Source organism: Leucoraja erinacea, chromosome 12, assembly GCF_028641065.1.
Source record: "Leucoraja erinacea ecotype New England chromosome 12, Leri_hhj_1, whole genome shotgun sequence".
In the NCBI taxonomy this organism is placed as follows: domain Eukaryota; kingdom Metazoa; phylum Chordata; class Chondrichthyes; order Rajiformes; family Rajidae; genus Leucoraja; species Leucoraja erinaceus.
In genome coordinates this window covers 7,295,489-7,307,578 of record NC_073388.1, presented here as the reverse complement: position 1 = coordinate 7,307,578, position 12,090 = coordinate 7,295,489, and the positions used below count along the sequence as shown (strand labels likewise).

General features: G+C 46.6%; 1 pseudogene; it reads left to right on the top strand.

Moving 5' to 3' along the window:
• Positions 1-12,090, top strand: part of LOC129702040 (vascular endothelial growth factor receptor kdr-like) — a 161,319-nt pseudogene that overhangs the window by 81,747 nt on the left and 67,482 nt on the right.

Sequence of the window (12,090 nt, the reverse complement as noted above, 5' to 3'; positions counted from 1 at the left end):
ATTTCCCCCACCAATTAATTCAAAATGCCGGAGTCACTCAGCGGGACAGTCAGCATCTCTGGAGAGACAGAACGAGAGACGTCAAGACTAGTCTGAAGAAGAGTCTCGACCCGAAACGTCACCCATCCCTTCTCTCCAGATGTGCTGCCTGTCACACTGACTTACTCCAGCATTTTGTGTCTATCTTTGGTGTATACTAGCATCTGCAGTGCCTTGAGCCACAAGATGTGGCCCTTGTGGCTAAAGGTATCAAGGGTATGGAGAGAAGGCAGGTATGGGATACTGAGTTGGATGATCAGCCATTGAATGGCGGTGCAGGCTTGAAGGGCCGAATGGCCTACTCCTGCACCTATTTTCTATATTTCTAAGTTACTATGTTTCTAAACCAATCAATTCAATCTATGCCGTTTACCAGTGAAGAAGGCAGATCTTATAAACACGTATTATTTCCCCAAGGGCAAGAATTTGAGGGACAATCCATTTAAATTAATTGCTAAATACAATTGCATGTTGCAATGCTTTGTAATATTCCTTTATGAAAGGAATTTACCATTTGAGTCCATGTGGATTCCATGGATTGTACAAAAAGGCTTGAGAGTCACAGATAAAACAGTACTGGTTAATAAAACGCAGTACAGCTTCCAGTTCTGAGAAGTTGCTTTACAGCATTCTTCATTGTTTACAATGATCTTTCCTCAATCCTGTCAGTACTCCTGCCATTTATGTAGCGAGGAATTGTCAATTCCAAGAATTTTTAGAATATGTTTAACAAATTTTCCACATAAAATCAAATGCCAGTATTTAACATATTTTGGCAACTTAATTTAGATCGACTGGACGTGGACAAAACTAAATGCACAGCTTTAAAGTTCAAAGGAGATTGGTTTGGTTTGGTTTAGAGATACAGCGTGGAAGCAGGCCCTTTGGCCCACCGAGACGTTGCTGGCCAACAATCATCCGTCCACTAGTTCTATCCAACTTGCTAGGGATAAATCACAGAAGGAAATTCAATTCAATTAACCTGCGCGATTTTGGAATGTGGGAGGAAACCGGAGCACCTGGAGAAAACCCACACGGTCACGGGGAGAACGTACAAACTCCGTACAGACATGCACCCGTAGGCAGGATTGAACCGGGTCTCTGGCACTGTAAGGCAGCCGCTCTATACCGCTGCGCCACTGTGCTGGGCAAGTCGTGTTACACAGAGAACAGCACTAGAGTCCCAGGTTCGATCCTGACCTCGGGTGCTGTCGGTGTAGGGAGTTCTCTGTCTCTCTTTTTTTTTTTCCCTTTCAAAAACTTTATTCAGCACAATCATATGACGCATCACATCAAAACATAATCAGAAATTGCAATGTAACAAATAATCATTATAGTGCAACAATGCATTAATTGTTTACAATACTCTCAACCCCACGTGGTGACCAGCGCCCATTCTCCCTCTCTCTCTCTCTCTCTGTGAAAAATGTGATAACCTTCATGGAGTGATTGTAAATGGGATAAAACGCACCAAGCTGGGTGATGTTTACTTCATCCATCTAACGTGTAGTTTTGCCTTGCAGGTACAAGAATGGGAAACTCATTACACAGAATCAGACTTGTTATGTCCAAGACCGCTATACGTTGAAAATAATCTCCATATCTGAAAAGGATGAGGGGAATTACACTGTTTCACTGACCAACAAGTTGCATAACCTTCAGAAGAACATTACCATCACCCTCAGAGTCTCCAAGGATGGTGAGTCTACCTCAATCCATTCATGCCCTACTGCACGTAACACAGGACTAAAGTTGCCATTGCTTGCAAAGACAATTGAAAGACATTTGGCTAATACATAGATTTGCAAAGGTTTAGATGGATATGGGCCAAATGTGGGCAGGCGGAACTAACGTAGATGAGATGTCTTGGGAAATTTGGGCCGAAGGGCCTGTTTCCGTGCTATATGGCTCTATGACTCTAGAAGTGCAGAGAATTGTGGTCGCAGCCCAGACCATCACATAGAAACATAGAAACATAGACAATAGGTGCAGGAGTAGAGGCCATTCGGCCCTTCGAGCCTGCACCGCCATTCAATATGATCATGGCTGATCATCCAACTCAGTATCCTGTACCTGCCTTCTCTCCATACCCCCTGATCCCTTTAGCCACAAGGGTCGCATCTAACTCCCTCTTAATAAAGCCAATGAACTGGCCTCAACTACCTTCTGTGGCAGAGAATTCCACAGATTCACCATCTCTGTGTGAAAAAGGTTTTTCTCATCTCGGTCCTAAAAGACTTTGCCCTTATCCTTAAACTGTGAACCCTTGTTCTGGACTTTCCCAACATCGGGAACAATCTTCCTGCATCTAGCCTGTCCAACCCCTTAATAATTTTGTAAGTTTCTATAAGATCCCCCCTCAATCTCCTAAATTCTAGAGAGTATAAACCAAGTCTATCCAGTCTTTCTTCATAAGACAGTCCTGACATCCCAGGAATCAGTCTGGTGAACCTTCTCTGCACTCCCTCTATGGCAATAATGTCCTTCCTCAGATTTGGAGACCAAAACTGTACACAATACTCCAGGTGTGGTCTCACCAAGACCCTGTACAACTGCAGTAGAATTGTGGTCGCAGCCCAGAACATCACACAAACCCTTCCATTGACCCCATCTACACATCACGCTGCCTCGGCAAGGCCAGCAGCATAATCAAGGATAAGTCTCACCCCAGTCACTCGCTCTTCTCCCCTCTCCCATCAGGCAAGAGGTACAGAAGTGTGAAAACCCACACCTCCAGATTCAGGAACAGTTTCTTCCCGGCTGTTATCAGGCAACCGAACCACCCTATCTCCAACTAGAGAGCGGTCCTGATCTACCCCTTGCTTTCAGTTTGAAGAAGAGTCTCGTCCCAAAATGTCACCTATTTGTTTTCTCCAGAGATGCTGCCTGACCCGCTGAGTTACTCCAGCTTTTTGTATCTGCCATTTACCTCATTGTATTCCCTCAGACTGTGTTTAATCGGACTTTACAGGACTTTAACTTGCACTAACGTTATTCCCTTTATCCGGCATCTGTACAATGTGGACGGCTTGATTGTAATCATGTGTAGCCTTTCCGCTGACTGGATTTTTAGTTTAACTTAGAGATACAACGCGGAAACAGGCCCTTCGGCCCACCGAGTCCGCACCGACCAGCGATCCCCGCACACTAACACTACCCTACACACACTAGGGACAATTTACACTTGTACCAAGCCAAATAACCTACAAACCTGTACGTCTTTGGAGTGTGAGAGGAAACTGAATATCGTGTAGAAATCCCACGCGGGTCCATATAACCATATAACCATATAACAATTACAGCACGGAAACAGGCCATCTCGGCCCTTCTAGTCCGTGCCGAACACTTATTTTCCTCTAGTCCCATCTACCTGCACTCTGACCATAATCCTCCATTCCTTTCCCGTCCATATACCTATCCAATTTATCCAAGCTCCGCACAGACAGCACCCGCGGTCGGGATTGAACCGGAGTCTCCGGCGCTGCAAGCGCTGTAAGGCAGCAACTCTACCGCTGCGCCACCCTGCCGCCCCGGATAGCACGCAACAATAAAACCTTTTCACCGTGCCTCGTTACGCGGGACAGTGATAATAAACCAAACAAAACCCGCGCCGTGTTTCTAAAACAGAAGACGGGTTTATAAAAATACGTGCTGGACATTGGGTGCAAAGGAAAAGAATGTTCCAAGTGTACGGCTGACATCAGCACTTTTCGCCTGACTGCACCCAAACACCAAGCCAGCCTATTATTTAGTTATCAGGTGCTGATTGATCTGCCCTGCACTTCCAGCATTTTCTCTTCAGATTTCATCACACATAATGATCTGGGTCAGAAGCAAAGAGCCTCAGGGGAAGTGAGTGTTATCCACACGAAAAGTACTCCGTCCAAGCTGTTTTGATTTTATTAGAAGTAGCGAGCATTCCTTTGGGGAGGTCAGATACATTTTGCCAGCATATTCCGAGCATTCCGCCCAGTTCTTTCGACCGGCTCCAGCCCCTCATAGTTTGGACAAGATTTATTGTTTGCTCATTGCATTACGCCTGGTTTGCTTTGCGTTCCTCTCAAAGTCATTCGCTCGAAGAACAACAAAAGGCTCTGCCAGACACGGTGAGAATAGGCAGCTTCACAATTACCAATCATTACAAGGAGTGTCCCCCCCCCCCCCCCCCCCCCCCCCCCCCCCCCCTGCTGGAGTGACATTGTAGAGAGCGCTGTGTCCACAAGAACACTAGCCTTAGGAAACAGAGGTCTCGAACCACAAACGTCACCCATTCCTTCTCCCCAGAGAAGCTGCCTGTCCCGCTGAGTTAAGGACCTGTCCCACGAGCATGCGGCAAGCATGCGGCAAGCGCGACCAAACCAGAAACGGGGGCCGCGCGGAGGTTGAGTGAGTGACATGAAGTTCGAGCGAAGTCCGCGGGAAGTTCGCGCGTGACATACGGTGCGTACGGCGTTGAGGCCCACCGTGTCCATGCCGACCATCACACTAGTTCTACAGTATCTTATACCACTTTTCCATCCACTCTCATCACACGAAGGGCAGTTTACGGGGGGGCCAATTGACCTACAAACCCGCACGCCTTTGGGATGTGGGAGTAGACCGGAGCACCCGGAGGAAACCCACGCTGTCATAGGGAGAACGTGCAAATGTGCACAAACACACCAGCCAAGGTCAGGATCGAACCCGTGTCTCTGGCGCTGTGAGGCAACAGCTCCACCAGCTGCACCAATGGAATTACCAATGGAACGCACTACATTTTCTTTCTTTCTAATTGGGCATCGGTTAGGCAGTGGACAGACACCTATGATTATAGACACAAAGTGCCGGAGTAACTCGGCCGGTCAGGCAGCATCTCTGGAGAAAATGGATGGGTGACATTGAGAACGTGCAAACTCCGCACAGACAGCATCGTAGTCAGGATCAGGAACTCGGGTCCCTGGCGTTGTGAGGCAGTGGCTCTACCACTGCCGCCCCACTAGCGCTGGCCCATTGATATTTATCCCACACTTCTAGCCTTCAATTCTTCGTACATTTCTGTTAACCACACTTGGACTCTGCCAATGACCTGCCTCCGAGGGTCAATTTACAGCAGGCAATTAATCTACCAGACCACACGTGTATGGCTCACAGGTACCGGGAAGAAATTCACATGGTCACAAGGAGAACATGCAAACTCCACACAGACAGTGCCAGAGGACAGGATTGAACCCAGATTATTAGGTCATACGCGACAGGAGTGAATCTGTGGAATTCTCTGCCTCAGAAGGCAGTGGAGGCCAGTTCACTGGATAATAACAATAACAATAATAATCTTATTTATAGAGCACTTTAAAAACAATCATAGAGGTGATTGTGCATCACTAATCATTGACAAAAAAGTTAATACACACCAATAATAACAATCAAAAGAAACAGTAGGAAAAGACATGTAAAATAAAGAAACATTAAAAACAATAAAACAGAAGCAAAGCCTCAGGCATGGTCAAAAGCCAGGGAGTACAAATGCGTTTTAACACTGGATTTGAAGATGGACAGTGAGGGGGCCTGTCTGATGTGCAACGGCAGGGTGTTCCAGAGTGCTGGAGCAGCAACAGAGAAGGCTCTATCCCCTCTGAGCCTCCGACTAGACCTCGGTACCTCCAGGAGCAGCTGACCAGCAGGAGCGTATGGGTGGAGCAGCTCAGAGAGGTAAGGCGGGGCGAGCCCATTCAGAGATTTAAAAACAAATAACAGTATCTTAAAATGAACTCGAAAGTACACCGGGAGCCAGTGTAGGGAGGCCAGAATTGGCGATATGTGCTCCCTCTTTCGAGTCCCAGTTAAAAGGCGAGCAGCAGCATTCTGAACCAACTGGAGACGAGCCAGGGAAGAACGAGCAACTCCAAAATAGAGCGCGTTACAGTAATCCAGCCTAGATGTAGTAAAGGATTACTGTTTCAAAATGCTGCCGCTCGAGAATGGGCTTCACCTTCGCCAGCTTCCTTAAGTGAAAGAAGCTGGACTTAACCACCGCGCATATTTGGTGATCTAATTTAAAGTCACTGTCCATCCTAAAACCCAGGTTCACAACTGTTGGCTTCACGTACCGTGACAATGGACCTAAATCAACAAATGGAGGTTCACGGCAGCCATTGGGATCAAATAAAATCACCTCTGTCTTCAAATGCATTCAAAAGAGCGTTAGACAGAGCTCTAAGGGCTAGCGGAATCAAGGGTATATGGTGAGAAGGCAAGAACGGGGAACTGAATGTGGATGATCAGCCATGATCACAGTGAAACTATTAAATCAAGAATGTTTTATGTTTCGGAGAAAAGGGGAGGAAGAGCAGGAAAATGAGTTATTTCAGACTTAGTTCAGATTTCCAGCATCTGCCCATTTGTTTTTTTTTTGTTTTGCGTTTTGACCAGTTATTTATACCCTGCCATAATTAAGTTACCATATATATCTTGTGTGGAGCAGCATGGCAATTATCTTTAGCCGTCCTCCACATTAAGCAAAGAAACTACTGCAGACTGTCAGAAAACCAATGCCAAAAGAAAATCACTTTCCGTGCATCTTTTAAATGAGAGTTGGTTCAAAACTCCAATAGATTGAGATCGGAGCTTTTTGGGGCTTTTTATAGTCACATAGAAACATAGAAATTAGGTGCAGGAGTAGGCCATCCGGCCCTTCGAGCCTGCACCGCCATTCAATATGATCATGGCTGATCATCCAACTCAGTATCCCGTACCTGCCTTCTCTCCATACCCTCTGATCCCCTTGGCCACAAGGGCCACATCTAACTCCCTCTTAAATATAGCCAATGAACTGGCCTCAACTACCCTCTGTGGCACAGAGTGATACAGTGTGGAAACAGGCCCTTTGACCCAACTTGCCCACACCGGCCAACATTAGTCCCACCTGCCTGTGTTTGGCTCATATCCCTCTAAACCTGTCCTATTCATGTACCTGTGTGACTGTTTGTGGGCTGAACTATTCTATGTACTGGCTGATGTATACCCCAGAATTACTGAATCACCCCTTAAACATAAACAACGTCAAAAGTCTATTTTTGGGAGCTTGTTCTGCCCAGATTCCTGTTGACTTCTTTACGTATTACACTGGTGACTCTACTTCTAAAAGAATGTCACTTGCTGTAAAACACTTGGGATGTGTTGAAAGCCATTCGATGTTTCTTAAACGTTGCAATAGTCCCCACCTCAACTACCTCCCCCGGCAGCTCGTTCCATACACCCACCACCCTTTGTGTGAAAAAGTTACCTCTCAGATTCCTGTTATGTTCCCAATGTGGGGGGAGCCCAGAACCAGGGGCCACAGTTTAAGAATAGGGGGTAGGCCATTTTGAAACTGGGATATCTGTGGAATACTCTGCCACAGAAGGTAGTTGAGGCCAGTTCATTGTCTATATTTATGAGGGAGTTAGATGTGGCCCTTGTGGCTAAAGGGATCAGGGGGTATGCAGAGAAGGCAGGTACGGGATACTGAGTTGGATGATCAGCCATGATCATATTGAATGGCGGCGCAGGCTCGAAGGGCCGAATGGCCTACTCCTGCACCTATTTTCTATGTTTCTATGAGGAAAAACGTTTTCACCCAGAGAGTTGAGAATTTGTGGAACTCTCTGCCTCAGAAGGCAGTGGAGGCCAATTCACTAGCTGCATGACACATAAAACATTAAACATTAATAATAAAACATTATTGATTAGATCGTTATATTTGTTATTGTATCCCGTTTATTACAACCTCTCTGCCATTCTTGTTTTCAGTCAAACCGGAGATCGCTGATAAAATTGTGGCATCTCCAGGAGAGAAGGTTTATCATCTTGGGAAAAACTACCCACTGACTTGTACGGCTTCTGGATCTCCAATCCCCGACATCCACTGGGAGTGGCAGCCCTGCGACACCGCACTGTCCACGTAAGATGTTTTGCTGCTTCTTTCCCCTTCAACACAAGTCGCTGAAGATGGACACAAAATGCTGGAGTAACTCAGCGGGACAGGGCAGCATCTCTGGAGAGAAGGAATGGGTGACGTTTCGGGTTCTCCTCAGGTTGACCAGTGTGGTTTTCATTCTGTGGTCTGTACCTCTTGCTTGCTGGAAGAGGGGAGAAGAGGGGGTGAGATGTGGTCTTCATGTGTCAGGTTCCTCAATGGGGGGGGGTCCAGAGGGGTTGAGACCCTGAGGGTCAGTGCTTTGTCCACAGCTCTCTGCAGCCTGTTGTGTTCCTGTGCATTGGAATTTGGCATTGAATACAACTCAGGATACAGTAGGGAGGATGGGAAGAGCTCATGGAGTGGAATTAATCTGACAGACACACTAGGATCTAGCATGTGTGTTGCTGTTTATACTCCATAAACAGAGATCTGTGTAAATATCATTGTGTTTCTGATCACTCTGTTCCTGCCCAAGTGTTTATACTTATTACTGGGTCAAAGGATAAGGTTCTTATCTTCTCATCAACTGCTCATACTGTACACAGGTTTAGTTTAGGCACAAAATGCTGGAGTAACTCAGCGGGACAGGCAGCATCTCTGGGGAGAACTAGCTTTGTTTTAGAGATACAGCGCAGAAACAGGCCCCACGTCTCTGCCGATCAGTGATCCCCGCACACTGACACTATCCCAAACACACTTGGCGGACAATTTTACATTCATGCCAAGCCAATTAGCCTACAAACCCACACGTCTTCGGAGCGTGGGGGGAAAGCGGAGCTTCCCGGAGAAATCCCACGCAGGTCACGGGGAGAACGTACAAACTGCGTACAGACAGCACCCGTAGCCGGGATCGGCCCCGGGTCTCTGGCGCTGTGATGCGGCAACTCTACCGCTGCGCCCCCGTGCCGTAGTTTGTCCCTGCGTGCAGACACAAAATACTGAAACAACTCAGCGGGACAGGCAGCATCTCTGGAGAGAAGGTATGGGTGACGTTTCAGGTCCACACCCTTCTTCAGAAGTCTTCACAAGTTCATAGTTGAGGTTAGTGTTGCTTGGTGTTCAAGAGCCTGATGGTTGTCGGGGAGAAGATGTTTTTCTACCTGGTGGTTGCTAATAAATCTTTACCAATCTTCAAAGGGGAAGAATAAGGGGGTGGGGAAACATGATATGTGGACGGCACATGTCTTATTTAATCTTAAACGCCTCAACGTTGTCACGTATCGCATTTGTGTCAATGAGTTTGCATGAGAGACATATCGAAGAGCAGAGGAAGGAATTACTGTGAGAGTGACATTCAAGGGGAGAGAGATAGCAGTGGTTTTCACCTACATGAGCCTTGAGAGCATCCTTATCTCAGCCCAACAGAAGCTGAACGGTGTCTTCCTGATGACGTACGCCTTGCTTTCCTGTTGTTGCCTGGCTTCCTCCCTCATAGAAAGCCATTCCCAGCAACACAATTGATTCTCCTCTCCCCGCCTGTAGCGTGGAAGACTTCCGCTAGGCTTCAGGGGGCCAGTTCCCTCCCTAATCTTCCTCTGGCATCAAGCTCCCACACTTGGTAATCGCGAGTGATGTCCGTCGGGGATTGTTGCCGACTTGCCCGCTCCAGACTGCAGGAGTACGTGCTGAGGGACGCACTGAAGCGCGGTGCAGCCAACGCCAAGGCTCGGTGGGGGAGAACTACAGTCTAGAGTCATAGAAACATAGAAGATAGGTGCAGGAGGAGACCCATTCATTGTGATCATGGCTGATCGTCCCCTATCAATAACCCATGCCTGCCTTCTCCCCATATCCCTTGACTCCACTGGCCCCTAGAGCTCTATCTTATGCCCCTGTCCCACTTACGAAACCTGAACGGAAACCTCTTGAGACTTTGCACCCCACCCAAGGTTTCTGTGCGGTTCCCAGAGGTTCCCGGAGGTTTTTGTCAGTATCCCTACCTGCTTCCACTACCTGCAACGTCCAGCAACCACCTGCAACCTCCGGGAACCGCACGGAAACCTTGGGTGGAGCGCAAAGTCTCCAGAGGTTTCCGTTCAGGTTTCCTAAGTGGGACAAGGGAATAACTCTCTCTTAAATCCATCCAGTGACTTGGCCTCCACTGCCCTCTGTGGCAGGGAATTCCATAAATTCACAACTCTCTGGGTGAAAAGGTTTTTTCTCACCTCCGCTGCTCTGTCCTTCCAGGATCACCCCTCAAACTGGGGAGGGGATGTCACCCCAGGGGGCCACATAAGAGGCAGCGTGTTTTGAGTAAGTCTGAAGAAGGGTCTCGTCCCGAAACGTCACCCATTCCTTCTCTCCAGAAATGCTGCCTGTCCTGCTGAGTTACTCCAGCATTTTGCGTCTATCTTCTGCTTTGAGTATAGAAAGGTTCAAGTACAAGTTCAAGTGAGTTTATTGTGTTGTGTCCCTGATAGGACAATGACATTCTTGCTTTGCTTCAGCATAACAGAACATAGTAGGCATTTAGTACAAAACAGTCCATATACCATTATGTAAATATATACACACATGAATAAATAAACTGATAAAGTGCAAATAACAGATAATGGGCTATTAATGTTCAGAGTTTTGTCCGAGCCAGGTTTAATAGCCTGATGGCTGTGGGGAAGTAGCTATTCCTGAACCTGGTTGTTGCAGTCTTCAGGCTCCTGTACCTTCTACCCGAAGGTAGCAGGGAGATAAGTGTGTGGCCAGGATGGTGTGGGTCTTTGATGATACGGCCAGCCTTTTAGAGGCAGCGACTGCGATAAATCCCCTCGATGGAAGGAAGGTCAGAACACGACTATGACACAATTAAACGTAAAAACACTGAAACTGCTTTGAGAGTTTTTTCAAGGTTTTTGTTCTACATTTAGTTTTCATTCTGAATAAAGTTTCATTTGGAATTTATAGAAATTAAAAATGGAACATGGCAATTTTATTTCTCCTTTCAAGCCTGCATCTGCACATGGATTTAGTTTAGTTTAGTTTAGTTTAGAGTTTTAGCGCAACAAAACAATACTATACAATACAATTTATTTATTGTCATTTGAACCTCAAATGAAGTTCAAACAAAATTTGGTTTCTGCAGTCATACAACAAGAAAAGCACCAAGACACACAACTAACACAATTTACACAAACATCCATCACAGTGAATCTCCTCCTCACTGTGATGGAACTACCCCTTCGGCCCAACGAGTCTGTGCCGACCAGCGATCCCCGCACACCAATACCATCCTACACACACTGGGGACAATTTACAATCATACCAAGCCTATTAGCCTACAAACCTGCACGTCTTTGGAGTGTGGGAGGAAACCGGAGCACCTGGGGAAAACCCACGGGGAGAACATACAAACTCCATACAAACAGCACCTGTGGTCCGGATCGAACCCGGGTCTCTGGCGCTGTGAGGTAGCAACTCCACCGCTGCGCCACCGCGCCGCCCTTTTCTCGGAGTATAATTTTAAAATTGTTTTTCTCATCAAATATTATGGTTTTGCAGGTACTTTCGATTTTGATGCCTTCTGACTTATTTGTACATTGTTTTTTTTTTATTGTTCTTGGCAGATGTAAACCAAGCAATGATGAGAAAATTCCCATCACAAATGCTGCGACAATTCTGGGCAACAAAATTCAGATTTTGCCCCAGAAAATCATGGTGATACAGAATAAAACTAAGGTATGTGTATGCACAAGTTTGTATGGAAGTTTACGAGAGTTTGCACAGAAAATGCTGGAGTAACTCAGCGGGTCAGGCAGCATCTCTGGAGAACATATCTGTCAGAGGGGTCTCGGCAAGAAACGTCACCTATCCATGTACACCAGAGATGCTGCCTGACCCGCTGAGTTACTTCAGCACTTTGTGTCTCTTTGTGTATTAACCAGCATCTGCAGTTCTTGCTTCCTATATTATTTGTGTTTGGTGCAGATAGTCAAATAATTAACGACATTTCGCATACCAGGGCAATAAGTATTTTTCAGGTGCAGACAAAAGGAATCCCGGGTATTGCCAATCTACTGGTTGTTATTCACCTGCTCGTTATTCCTTTCCATTTATATCCAGTGGGATATGGAAACCAAGGGATTTTCGCAATGTTTCCATCCATGCCATCGATTACCCATCTT